Source organism: Aquarana catesbeiana, linkage group LG01 (genome assembly GCF_042186555.1).
Source record: "Aquarana catesbeiana isolate 2022-GZ linkage group LG01, ASM4218655v1, whole genome shotgun sequence".
NCBI lineage: Eukaryota > Metazoa > Chordata > Amphibia > Anura > Ranidae > Aquarana > Aquarana catesbeiana.
This window is the reverse complement of record NC_133324.1, coordinates 393,726,879-393,741,834: the sequence shown is the minus strand read 5'-3', so window position 1 is coordinate 393,741,834 and position 14,956 is coordinate 393,726,879. Positions and strand designations below refer to the sequence as shown.

At 45.2% G+C, this 14,956-nt stretch overlaps 1 pseudogene; it reads right to left on the bottom strand.

Moving 5' to 3' along the window:
• Positions 1 to 14,259: 14,259 nt before the first annotated feature.
• LOC141124190 (5S ribosomal RNA) lies at positions 14,260 to 14,378 on the bottom strand (annotated as a pseudogene).
• Positions 14,379 to 14,956: the final 578 nt, after the last annotated feature.

Sequence of the window (14,956 nt, the reverse complement as noted above, 5' to 3'; positions counted from 1 at the left end):
TAAAATTACTAGTCCCTCTTGAGTTGGAAGTGTGAACAGAATGAAATTGTGTCTTATATTCTTGACATCTCAATTGAGTAACAGAAGCCTTGGTAAGATGTGTTTCCTGCAAACACAAAATAGCTGTTTCGTAGGTTTTTGCTATGAGAAGGTTTGCCGCCCTTTTCCCTGGATCACCCATTCCTCGGATGTTCCAGGAACACAAAGTACATTTTTTAAAGTGCATATTTTTGACAATCAAAAATTAATTTTCTGTGAGAAGAAAAAAAAAAAGAGGAAAAAAAAAGAAGAAGAAAAAGGGGAAAAAAAAAAATAAAAAACCTTTTTCTTTTCGTGAGATTCAATATGTGCATTAAATCTGTGACATACTTTTGTATTGCACTCGCACGTATAGGTAGATCCAGACACTCTGATACACCATACACACCATTTACCTCTCTTACATTCCCTTTTACATCCCATTCTCACCCGCCCTCTGGGCCTTCTAGGGGGCATCCTAGAGTGACCGTTCCAAATTCTCGTGATTTTAAGTGTTTTTGATAACTCTGTTTTTAACATATAACACTTTCCCCACCCCCCCTTCCCACCCCTCCCCTGTGACACAACCAATCACAAATATGACAGACACGACAAACTAAACGTACAACGAAAAACACAAAAGTGAAAAACTTTGGACAATATCCCTCCACTACCATGGAAGGAAACATCTTCATCCTCACTACCTCCCCTCCCTTTACTCCCCAATCTGGTGCAAATTCATATAATAGTAGTTCACTCATGGTTGAATAATAAAAAGTGATAATGTTATGTGAACATAATTATTTTAAAGTGGCAAAGTAATTGGTCTTTCAGTGTTTGTAGACCTAATTCATAGTGTTCCATAGGATCCTACAGGGAAAAGGGAGGCAAAATTCCCCATTCCCATACTCTTCAGTGTTTCTTCTTGTAGGCTACTATTCATTCCTCAACTCTCTCTGGAATGTCAAAAAACACAGTCTCTCCCATGGCGTTGATTCGTAGTCTTGCTGGGTATAGCAGGGCATACTTTATTTTTAGTTGTTGCAATTTGCGCTTGACTTCCCCAAACCTAGCCCTTTTTTTCTGTAGTTCTGGGGAGAAATGGGGGGGACATGGAGACCCGGTTCCCGTTATACATAATGTTGCCTGTTTCTCTGGCTTTGTTTAGGATGGTCATTTTGTCCTTGTAGTAGAATAATTTCACTAAGAGGGATCTGGGGGGGGGCTCCCGGTTGAGGGGGTCTAGGGGGAACCCTATGAGCCCTTTCCAGAGCAAAAAAAGGCGAGAAGGCCTGGTCCCCAAACAGCTCCTTGAACCATTTTTCTAAAAAAGGATGGGATTCGAGCCTTCACTGTATTCAGGAAGTTCTACTCTGCGTACGTTCTTCCTGCGCATCCTATTCTCCATTTCGTCAAATTTTGACAGATTGTTAATCATTTGCTCTTTTAGGATATCCAACTCCCTTTTCATTGGGTTCACATCATCCTCTAATGTGCCAACCCTCCCTTCTAGGGGCGTTGTCCTTTCCCGTACCTTCTGTATGTCATGTCTCACAAGTGACAGTTCTTCCTGCACCGTTTTAAGTTGCGTTGATATTTCATCTATGGAGGATTTGCAGGAATTAATTGCGGACAGTATGTCTCTAGATGGTTCTAGTTCCGCCGGGTTTACCACATTTGTAGGTGATGTTATTTGCCTCTGCACTTCCTCCACCCCTTCTGTTAGTATGTTTCCTGTTGTGGTATTTAGTCCTGTTACAGGGGTTACATGGCCTTGACCCTGGCCTTGGCTTCTCCTGGGAGGGTTAACCCCTGACTGTAATTTTGATAACATACTGGCATGTGTTGGCTGTTGGTTAGTTTTTGGAGGGGTCTGCCCATGTGAAAACTCCTTTAATTTGGCAGCAGCGGCTTGACTCACTTTAGTGGTGCGCTGTGATGGCATAATCATATGCACACATATAAATTTAAAGGATATGTTATTAAAGCTGTCTTCCGAGGTTCAAAGTGCAGAAAGACCCAGGGAAGCTACTACATGGACCAACCCCTATTACCCATGTGTGGGTCAAAAAATGCACAAATCAGGAAAAATATCAGAAAGTTACATGAATCAGAAATGGATATCTCTCACCACAGTCCGGAAGCTTCTGTTCTGAATCTCTGCTCTAATGTTCTTATCTGAGATCGGTTTCACCAACCTTCTGAATCAGCGATACTACTAATGACATTTCCAGGTTATCTGGTTGAAGAGGATTCGGCAGGGGGTCTCATGCACTGCCTCCATCAAGCCCCAGCTGTAATCTTGTCTCTCTCTGTTTGTTCGGCAGCTGTGTTTAGTGTGTCAGAGTCCTGATGGAAGGTACGCTCCAGCGGTGCCACTCCCCCCCGTATCCATGCAACGGCGCCAAACAGTTGATCGGCGTCCCCGAAGCAGGGACAGCCCGATAGAATCGACCGGAATCCGAGCGTCACCTGGGACCTCCTCCCACCGGCATCCGACTGGCACCGACAGGCCAGTGGCTCCTAGGAACATCCAGAGGGAGTCTCTACAGGGCAGATAGAGACTGGGGCTGGAGTGAGGTTTAGGCAGAAGAAGGGAGTGAGAGAGATGGCGTTCTCACATCTCACATCCCGCGCTGCACCAGCGCCGACATCCGCTTTCGGTCACCGCCCCCCCCCCCCCCCCCCATCATAGTGCCCATGAAATAAAGTTTTTAATTTAATATCTTACTCCATGCAGGTATTTAATTATACGTGTAGTATATCAATTTTCTATCGAATATGAATTATGAGACAAATGTCCTACTCCTTTATATAGATATGTTAATTATAACGCCACACAACACTTGACCCTCCACGTACTTCATTTAAAGTCCCATCTCCTCGTTCTCTTTTGCATAAAACTAGTTCATAGGGTTGTTCATATAGTTGTAATAACAAGCTATATTGATTTGTTCATGTGAAGTAGGAAGGTGCCCCACCTCTCATTCTAGGTGAGTCGGTACTCATCACTTGGTATAGTGCTAAACCTTACCAGTGTGATCCCGATGCTCTGTTTTTATCTCAATTACATGTTCATATAGTTGTGTCTTAATGTTATTTTGTTTAGGTAAGAAAAGCTTTAGGGCCCTTATATGGCACCTTCTGTTCAGATCAGCAGGGGATTTGTGAGCTGATCCCCCGCTGATCGGAGCAGAATGGGGTGGATGACAGGTCTGTGACCACTAAGTTTATACAGAGCGGACATGGACAGACCTTGCTCTGCTCTATGGGGGCTGGGAGTAAAGGACTCCATTGTCCACATACACAATTGGCTGAATCTGATCCGGTCCACCCAAATGGAAGAGGGCGCAGTGCTCCACAATTTTTTTTAGCAGGTCTGATCGGACCCAGAGGTAGGCGGGTGTAAACGGACACAAGTCCGTTTACACCCATCAGTCCTCAGGAATGTATGGACCTTCCGATCAGGTCCACCTGAAAAACAGACAGGCGGACTGTGAAGGAGCCCATGTGAAAGAGCCCTTAGTGTTAATTTATATCTCTCCATCTTCTCGACACCAGTGGACATTTGTGGTTTAATTGTGGCTGTAGGGGAAGCAGGTACAGGAGATGCTGAGAGACTCCTTTTAGTTCAGAAAACTTAAAGCTATTCTTCCTTTCACTTTCTTATTCTGTGGTTTTTACAAGTGAAAAATAGCTGTGAATATAAAGTAGACAGCATGATGCCTTCAGTGCTAGCTTTAGTTTTTACTAAAATATTCAAATGATGCAAGGGATGGGGTCTGTACAAAAAAATAAATCATTATTCAGATGTGCCTGAGGCAGCCTGACGTCTAAAATAGCCCCACCCGCAAGCTTAATTATCCAATTGAATCTAGTCATTAATTTTAGACATATCAATGCATGTGCTTGACGTGTAGTTTTATCTCCATTCACGATTTTAAAGAATGTCCTGTATTTGCAAGTGATATAAATAACTAAAAATATTTTTTTGACTTAAAATAGGTACTTTCTAGACTTGTGATCTTTTTAATTTTTTTGGCTGGTGTGTATACTTTAGGGATGTAAGATTAACATGACGGTCTGGATAATGACTCTGGTGCAAAGAAAAGACAACATTCCCAAATCCCCTTTTGTTATAAGCAGTAATTGATTAACACTGAAAACATTTCCCTGGAGCTTTATGCAAAGTCACTATATACCAGAGGATTTTGATACAAGCTTAATTTATTCATAACAGAGGGACAACATGAATATTAGAGGACTAATGTTGTGTTGATAATATTGACATTAAGAAGATTAAAATGTCATAGGTATTAATAATATCATTGCCTTTATTCTGTGAATTGACATTACAGTCATTACTGCTATATGGTAATACATATTACACTGTGAACTTTCAACACATTCAGTTAATCTCAGATCTATAAAGTAAACAGACTGCCTATCTTTTTTTAAAGATACTACAGGGTTTATTTATTTAAAATGTAAATAGTGGCAATGTTCAGTACTATATACAAGCCAATGTGAAAGGAGCTCCCAACACCAGCCAACATATTTCTTTTTTTTTTTATGAGGAAGGGTTAGAACCTTTTTCATTTTTTTATTGTGGGAGTGGGACATTATTATTATTGGTACTTATATAGCGCCATCAATTAATGCAGCACTTTACATATACATTCACATCAGTCCCTGCCCTCAAGGATCTTACAATGTAAGGTCCAGAACTCACAAGCATACACATACTGGGCCAATTTTGACAGGATACAATTAATCTATCAGCATGTCTTTGGAGTGTGGGAGGAAACCAGCAATAACATGTCTATGTACCTGTGCCACATTTTGTTGTGGCAAAGGTATGTAGACAACATTATTTTCCTTTGTAGTTGAACAGAGTATTTGTTGCAGGAATTTGTGGAGTCTCTTGCCACTAATGGAGAAAAGTTACATTTTAGCGTGAAGTTGAACCTAGTTGAACCTAACAAAAAATCTGATGGTTCCTGTTTTATAACTTTATATTGCAAGCTGACAACAGGCAATACAATTTTACATACTAAAAGTTTTCACTCTCTTGTTTTAATAAGGGGGATTCCCTTCAGCCAGTATCAGAGAGTCTACAGAAACAACTCAAGAAACAAAGCTTTCGAAAATGAAGCCAAACAGCTACATATATAGTTTTAAAAAGGGAATCTAGGGATAAAGATCCCAAAAAGGTCTATCAAGGGGCCAAAAGAATGAGACATGACCATGGTAACCAGGTAGTGAGAAGTAGAAAAGAGGGGGTGTGGCCGGCCAGGAACCGGACCGGGCATTAGCGACTATCCCCCGCTACCAGCAGCGCCTGCACCTTCACAGCGGACTCCTCTTATCCCTGTCCATAGCTGAAACAATGCGACAAAATGGAAAGAGGAGCGATGGCACCCGGAGAAGCTTACTGACTTTCTCTTCCAGCCAGTTGATGCCAAGATGCTGCTGGCTCCCTGCCTTCCACATGCGACTCCTCTGTCATCCTGACTCCACAGCACTCAGCAGTCACATCTCCTGCTGAAGACAATGGCATGGAGCTACAGCTTGCTACAAGCAATCCGGACAGCTCTCCTCCTCAAACGCCAATCTCAGGCAGTCCCACTAAAGCAAGAATGAGGCTTGACTCCCCAGCTACCAATCCTCATGAGGTAAGCTACCCTTCTTCTGGGTTAATGCCAGCTCCTCCAAATGCTATTTCCATGTTCCCTACATCTACTCAGCCAGTGCTAGACTCTACCCCCAAGGAAATGCTACTATCTGTCCGCAGTTCCTTACAAGCTGACATGCTCCATCTTATGCAGCAGTTTAGGCAAGAAGTTTCCATACTGGGAAACAGGGTAGCAAGGATGGGGGACTATGCAAACACTATAAATGATGTAATTGATGCCCAAGAAGCACGATCTGAGGCACAAATTTGGATTAAAGATAAGATAGCGGATATTGAAGACCGGTCCCGCCTGAACAATATCAAGATCAGAAGAATATCCAAAGAGATACAGGATTTGTCCACCTACGTACACGGTTTGATCAAAACACTCCTCCCAGAGCTTGAAAATATTGAGTTGGTTATAGACCGCATCCATAGACTCTCCAAACCCAAGCATTTGCCTGATTTGATACTCAGGGATGTCATCCTGCGCATCCATTTTTATCACACCAAAGACCAACTCATGCAAAAAGCTAAATCTGTGGGAACCTTACCTGAGACGTACGCGAATCTACAACTTTTTACGGACCTTTCGCAACACACTCTGCAACGCCGCAGGCAATTGAATACTATCCCTAAAGCTTTACACAACCATCAAATCCTGTACCAATGGGCGAACATAGCCAAACTCCTGGTTACCCACCAAGGTTCCAAACATGTTATCACCTCTCTCCAAAAATGGTCTCCAGCAACTGCACACATGGGGCATCATTCCTGATAAACCTGCCTTGCAGGACCCATTTTCAATGTGAGACGCATCACCTTATTACCATCCACAGCCTCAAAAGATTCTTCCAAGATCCAATCCTCGCTAGCAGGTACTATGGACCACCTGGCAACACTTTGCCCACTCTGGTATAACCCAGCCTCGGGCTTCTTACAGAACTTTTTTCACCCCAGTTCTTTCTGGACACAGTAGTCCCCCCTTTTGTTGAAAATATCTAGCAATAGTCATTAGTTACCGGTCCTACCCCACTTGTCTGTTACCTCCAAGCTTCAATCCTTCAACTCCAGCTGCTCCATCTGATAAGCTCATCGTAATAGTTAAACACATCCTTCCGCCCCAACAGATTGCTTATAGTGAACTTAATCATCCTCTCCCTTGAGCTGATACTATGACCATTAAGATATTATCCATCAATACAAAGGGCCTAAACCACCCGGTCAAAAGAGCTTCTCTTTAGAAACTAGCCTTATCTACAAAATGCGACATTGTTTGTGCGCAAGAAATGCATTTCCACTCTTAGCACCAACCCAAATGTTTCCACAGATCCTTCCCGCAAATCTTCACAGCCAGTGCCCCAGCAAAAAGGAAAGGGGTCCTCCTGGCGATCAAAGACACAGTTTCTTTCCAACTACAACACTGCATTGATGACGCTGACGGCCGCTATAATATTCTTGTATGTCTTCAACAACTCTCCCTACACAATTGTAAATGTGTATGCTCCTAACACCCATCAAGTACGCTTTTTTATAAAGCTTCGTAAAAAAGTCAGTAAAATACAACACGGTTCCACTATCTGGTGTGATGACTTTAATATTTCTCCAGACCCCCAACAACTCGACTCCTCCAACCCATCGAAAAGGAATAGTACATCCTTACAGGCCTTTCTCCTAGATTCCCAACTCCACGATGTTTGGCGCTGTCAGCATGCCACAGAACGTGATTACACCTTCTTGCCTTTATGCCACAATGTCTACTCTCGCATCAACCTTTTCCTAGCAGACAAATGGCTTCTGCAGAAAATATCAGCTTCAGACATTCTACCCACTACATGGTCTGACCATGCACCAATATGTGTAACTATCGAGGACGCCCCAAGTTCTAAACATGCATTCATCTGGAGAATGAACACTCATCTCCTTTAATCATCCCCTAACTCTGTCGTCACCTTGAAGAATTTTTTTTTTAACTCGGTTTCATCAACTGATTCAGCTATTCTATGGGAAGCACATAAAGCATATATGCGAGGACTTTTTATTCAATTTGGAGCTAAAATGAAGAGAGAACGGCGCAGCGCATTGAAAAATTACTGATAGACATTCAAAACACAGACTCCCAAAACAAGCACCAACCCAATCCAAAACTGAAATCCAAACTGTGCTACCTTAGACTGGAACTTAAAACACTGCTCCTAGAAAAATTTGAGAAACAGGAAAAATGCTTAAAATTATCTTTCTTTGCATCTGGCAATAAAGCAGGTAAACTCCTGTCTTTACAAATGAAAGGCCACCGCCAGAAAATCCCACATTTCCTTTTTATTCCATCCAACCACAAAAAAGCGTCTAACCAATCCACAAGATATTGCGATTGCATTTAGCACTTAGTATAGTACTCTTTATATTATAAGAGACGACCCTTTCTCCCCAATTCCAGAACCTGACAACATACAATCCTTTCTTGACGCCATTAAATTACCATCTCTTACCCAAGCCCAACCGACAAACCTCAACTTACCCCTTCACACCTCAGAGATCAAACGGGCAATAGAAGCCTTAACAAACAACAAATCCCCAGGCCCAGATGGCTTTCTAAACCCTTCAATCTCTCTAATGGTACAAGACAGGGGTGCCCTCTTTCCCCTCTTCTTTACAATTTACTGATGGAACCCCTAGCAGAAACCATGAGATCGCACAAAAATATTTCAGGTTTCACTATCGGCTCCACAGAGCACAAAATTAACTTATTCGCAGACCATATTATCCTAATGTTTACAAATCCGGCTCCTTCCCTGGCTTCGATTCAAACAGTCTTATCTAATTTTAGCGATATATATTATTATAAAGCCAACACTTCTAAGTCCTCTATATTGGATTTAGGGATCCCCTCATCGCTAAAATCCACCTTACAAACACAATACCCATACTTCTGGGCCACTGATTAAATTCCCTATTTGGGCATCCAACTGACCAAGCAAGTATCATCTTTATATCAAGTGAACTACGCTCCCCTTCTACACTTCCTTCCCAAGGATTTGGATGCTTTAGCAAAAACCTCTTTCCTGGGTGGGAAGACTAGCCACATTTAAAAATAGGATTTTTATAACAGCTTACCTGTAAAATCCTTTTCTTTGAAGTACATCACGGGATACAGAGCCATAGTAATTAATATGTGGGTTATAGGCCACCTTCAGGTGATGGACACTGGCACACCCTGAGACAGGAAGTTCACTCCCTATATAACCCCTCCCACTACTGGGAGTACCTCAGTTGTAGCAAAGCAATACGTGTGTATACCAGAAAGAAGGGAGGGAACTCTATGTCCCGTGATGTACTTCAAAGAAAAGGATTTACAGGTAAGCTGTTATAAAAATCCTATTTTCTTAATCGTACATCACGGGACACAGAGTCATAGTAAATGTGGGATGTCCGAGAGCAATTCCAACTGAGGGGAGGGAGACACAACAGAATTAGGGCAACATGAGACTAGAGGAGTTATACTGCTGCCTGCAGCACACTACACCCAAAGGTGATATTCTCATGTCTTTTTACATTCACCTGATAAAATCTGGTAAATGTATGGACTGAAGACCATGGAAGCTTGGTGATGCACTCCCACAAAGCACTAACAGTCCTAGTGGAATGCGCTTTTGATTTGAGAGGGTGGAATCCTCCTCTTTAAACCATAAGCCTGAACAGTTACTTGCTGACTCCATTTAGAAATAGTAGATTTCGATGCTGCCTGTCCACTTCTAGGACCTTCAGGCAACACAACAAAACATCAGCTTTTTTAATCTGAGCAGTCGCCTTCAAGTAGACCTTGAGTGCTCTCACCACATCAAGAGAATGTACTGTAGTAATTTTCCTTCCGTAGAACAGGTTCTGGAAAAAATGAAGGTAGAACAATATCGTAGTTCGGATAAAAACTAGACACTACCTTCGGTAGAAAGTTAGGATGAGGGTGCAATACTACCTTATCCTTGTGAATAATTAAATATGGCTCTTTACAAGAAAGAGCAGCCAACTCTGGTACCCTTCATGCAGAAGATATGGCTACCAGAAAATTAGTCTCCTTTCCAAAAGGACCAAGTGAAAATATGCTGTATCGGCTCAAACAATGCCAATTTCAGCAATGCCGACAGAACTAAATCCAAATCCCAAGGGTTCAGGGGTGACTTAACCAGAGGATTAAGCCACGTTACCCCCTGAATAAGCTATGAATCAAAGAATGCGAACCAAGTGGTTGTTGAAATAATACCGATAAGGCCAAAACCTGGCCTTTGATAGTATGCAAGGCCAGCTTAATTTCTAACCCCATCTACAGAAAGTCAAGTATTCTACCTACGACATACTTCCTGGGGTGCAAACCCCTGGATTCACACCAGGAGACATACGCCCTCAAGACTCTAATACTATAATATATGATTCTGGAGGCCGGCTTCCTTGTATAAATCAAGGTAGATACCACTGAACCTGATAGCCCACGCTTCTTCAGAATATGGGTCTCAAGAGCCAAATCGTTAAATTTAGCACTTGTAAGGTAGGATGTAATACCGGACCTTGCGAGAGAAGGTCTGGACGTGATGGTAGGGTCCATAGGTCCCCTACCGCCATCCTTATGATCTCTGCATACCAAGATCTTCTGGGCCACAATAATCACAGATCTCCCTTCCTGCTTGATCCTGCAAGCAGTCGTGGAAGCAGCAGAATAGGAGGAAATGCCTAAATCAGTGAGAACTGATTCCACGGGAACACCAAGGCAGAGGCGGCACTCTAATTAGGCAAAGTAGGCGGTCACCTAAGGCCCCGCGTGTATAGGGGCTTCGCGGCCACCAAAATTGCTTAATTTGTGTGTGGGAGTGGAAGGGAGTGTCCCCCGGTCGCGATCGATGTCCCCAGGCTGGCAGGGTGAGAGGGCAGGCGTTCTCTCAGATTAGCGTGAGAGAACATCACCGGCACACATTAGAAGTTCCACCCTGTAACATCCTCATCAGCGGCAGCAGCCAATAGCAGGCTCCACCGCTGTCCTAGCCAGCACCACATTGCATGATGGGAGATGTAGTTCTCCACAACACACAATAGACTCGACCGGGCGGTGCCTGCGCTCTGCAGAGACTACACCTCCCAGAATGACTTGCAGGGCGGGCGATCAAAGTGTACAGTCGGCTTCTCCTGCTTGTAGTAGGGGACGGAGGACTCGGAGGAGTGATCATCTGTCCTGTCTGGCGTCTGCACCAAGATCGTCTGTGGCTGAGACTCCAGTGTTTGGTGGGTGCTGCTGCTGCAATGTGATGTTACCTTGATAGTCAGGTGAGACTGAGAGTTTCTGCTTGTCATTACCATGAATGTCTCCTGTATGTCCGCACAGTCTCTGACCATCTCCTGTATGTCCGCACAGTCACTAACCATCTCCTGTATGTCCGCACAGTCTCTGACCATCTCCTGTATGTCCGCACAGTCTGACCATATCCTGTATGCCCGTACACTCTCTGACCATCTCCTGTATGTCCACACAGTCCCTGACCATCTCCAGTATGTCCGCACAGTCTGACCATCTCCAGTATGTCCGCACAGTCTGACCATCTGCTGTATGCCCGTACAGTCTCTGATCATCTCCTGTATGTCCGCATAGTCTCTGACCATCTCCTGTATGTCCGCACAGTCTGACCATCTCCTGTATGTCCGCACAGTCTCTGACCATCTCCTGTATGCCCGCATAGTCTCTGACCATCTCCTGTATGTCTGCACAGGCTCTGACCATCTCCTGTATGTCCGCATAGTCTCTGACCATCTCCAGTATGTCCGCACAGTCTGACCATCTCCTGTATGCCCGTACAGTCTCTGACCATCTCCTGTATGCCCGTACAGTCTCTGACCATCTCCTGTATGCCCGTACAGTCTCTGACCATCTCCTGTATGTCCGCACAGTCTCTGACCATCTCCTGTATGCCCGCATAGTCTCTGACCATCTCCTGTATGCCCGCATAGTCTCTGACCATCTCCAGTATGTCCGCACAGTCTGACCATCTCCTGTATGCCCGTACAGTCTCTGACCATCTCCTCTATGTCCGCATATTCTCTGACCATTTCCTGTATGCCCGTACAGTCTGATCATCTCCTGTATGCCTGTACAGTCCCTGACCATCTCCAGTATGTCCGCACAGTCCCTGACCATCTCCAGTATGTCCGCACAGTCCCTGACCATCTCCAGTATGTCCGCACAGTCCCTGACCATCTCCAGTATGTCCGCACAGTCCCTGACCATCTCCAGTATGTCCGCACAGTCTGACCATCTCCTGTATGCCCGTACACTCTCTGACCATCTCCTGTATGTCAGCATAGTCTCTGACCATCTCCTGTGTGTCCGCACAGTCTCAGACCATCTCCTGTGTGTCCGCACAGTCTCTGACCATCTCCTGTATGTCCGCACAGTCTCTGACTATCTCCTGTATGTCTGCACAGTCTCTGACCATCTTCTGTATGTCCGCATAGTCTCTGACCATCTCCTGTATGTCCGCACAGTCTCTGACCATCTCCTGTATGTCCGCACAGTCTGACCATCTCCTGTATGCCCGTACAGTCCCTGACCATCTCCAGTATGTCCGCACAGTCTCTGACTATCTCCTGTATGCCCGCATAGTCTCTGACCATCTCCTGTATGTCCGCACAGTCTCCGACCATCTCCTGTATGTCCGCACAGTCTCCGACCATCTCCTGTATGTCCGCACAGTCTCTGACTTTCTCCTGTATGTCCGCACAGTCTCTGACCATCTCCTGTATGTCCGCATATTCTCTGACCATTTCCTGTATGTCCGTACAGTCTCTGACCATATCCTGTATGTCCGTACAGTCTCTGACCATATCCTGTATGTCCGTACAGTCTCTGACCATATCCTGTATGTCCGCACAGTCTCTAACCATCTCCAGTATATCTGCACAGTCTGACCATCTCCTGTATGTGCACACAGTCTCATAACATCTCCAGTATGTCCGCACAGTCTGACCATCTCCTGTATGCCCGCACAGTCTCTGACCATCTTCTGTAAGTCCGCATAGTCTCTGACCATCTCCCCTATGTCCACACAGTCCCTGACCATCTCCTGTATGTCCGCACAGTCTGACCATCCCCTGTATGCCCGTACAGTCTCTGACCATCTCCTGTATATCCCGCACAGTCTCTGACCATCTCCTGTAATGCGGCACAGTCCCTGACCATCTCCTGTATGTCCACACAGTCCCTGACCATCTCCTGTATATCCACACAGTCTCTGACCATCTCCCGTATGTCCACACAGTCCCTGACCATCTCCCGTATATCCACACAGTCTCTGACCATCTCCCGTATGTCCACACAGTCCCTGACCATCTCCCGTATATCCACACAGTCTCTGACCATCTCCCGTATGTCCACACAGTCCCTGACCATCTCCTGTATGTCTGCACAGTCCCTGACCATCTCCTGTATGTCCGCATATTCTCTGACCATTTCCTGTATGTCCGTACAGTCTCTGACCATATCCTGTACGTCCGCACAGTCTCTAACCATCTCCAGTATATCTGCACAGTCTGACCATCTCCTGTATGTCCGTACAGTCTCTGACCATCTCCTGTATGTCCGTACAGTCTCTGACCATCTCCTGTATGTCCGCATAGTCTCTGACCATCTCCAGTATGTCCGGACAGTCTGACCATCTCCTGTATGCCCGTACAGTCTCTGACCATCTCCTGTATGTCCGCACAGTCCCTGACCATCTCCTGTATGTCCACACAGTCCCTGACCATCTCCTGTATGTCTGCACAGTCTCTGACCATCTCCAGTATGTCCGGACAGTCTGACCATCTCCTGTATGCCTGTACAGTCTCTGACCATCTTCTGTATGTCCACATAGTCTCCGACCATCTCCTGTATTCCCGCATAGTCTCTGACCATCTCCTGTATGTCCACACAGTCTCTGACCATCTCCCGTATGTCCGCACAGTCTGACCATCCCCTGTATGCCCGTACAGTCTGACCATCTCCTGTATATCCGCACAGTCTCTGACCATCTCCTGTAATGCGGCACAGTCCCTGACCATCTCCTGTATGTCCACACAGTCTCTGACCATCTCCCGTATGTCCACACAGTCCCTGACCATCTCCTGTATGTCTGCACAGTCCCTGACCATCTCCTGTATGTCTGCACAGTCCCTGACCATCTCCTGTATGTCCGCACAGTCTCTGACCATCTTCTGTATGTCCGCATAGTCTCTGACCATCTCCTGTATGTCCGCACAGTCTGACCATCTCCAGTATGCCTGTACAGTCTCTGACCATCTTCTGTATGTCCACATAGTCTCCGACCATCTCCTGTATTCCCGCATAGTCTCTGACCATCTCCTGTATGTCCGCACAGTCTCTGACCATCTCCTGTAATGCGGCATAGTCCCTGACCATCTCCTGTATGTCCACACAGTCTCTGACCATCTTCTGTATGTCCACATAGTCTCTGATCATCTCCTGTATTCCCGCATAGTCTCTGACCATCTCATGTATGTCCACACAGTTATTGAGGAAGTCATCCTTCTGCAACCTACGGCACCTGGCATTCCTAGGCGGTCTCCCATCCAGGTACTGACCAGGCTCAACCCTGCTTAGCCTCTGAGATCAGACAAGATTGGGTACTTTCAGGGTAATGTGGCCGCAGGCTCTGACACTCTTCCTGCCAGACCCTTGAGAACTACGGAAGTCTTCCCCCCCACTCGAACGAGCCAGGGTGCCCCCTCATAAGGAGGCTTCAGTTTCCTTCTTGAACTTGAGGCCGTCGTGACTGCCTGGCAGATGCTGCTGGCACTAGAGAAGGAGCTTGTTTATGAAAAATGAAATATGTTTACTCCTCTTCCAAATTAGCAAAAGGATACTTTTTCCACAAAAACATTTTTTGGATCTATTTATCCAAAACATCCCTAAACAGCCATTCACCGTGAAAAGGTAAACTAGCCAGGAGCTTTGCATGATGCTTTGGCTGACCAACTTTTCAACCATAAGATTCTATGCCTATGCACCAGCCAAGCGTAAGGCGCGAGGCTTGAAGACTAGAATCTCTCATGGTGTCTATTGCCAAACATAATGCCGCTGGTAACTCAGCTAAATCTTGGGCCTGCTGATCAGGAATAACCTTGAGCACCTGTTCAGACTGGTTTCTTAAGGACTGACATACACCAATTGCTGCTAGCGCAGGTTAAGACGTCAGAAAAAAAGTATTTTTTTTTTATAGGAATTTCGAA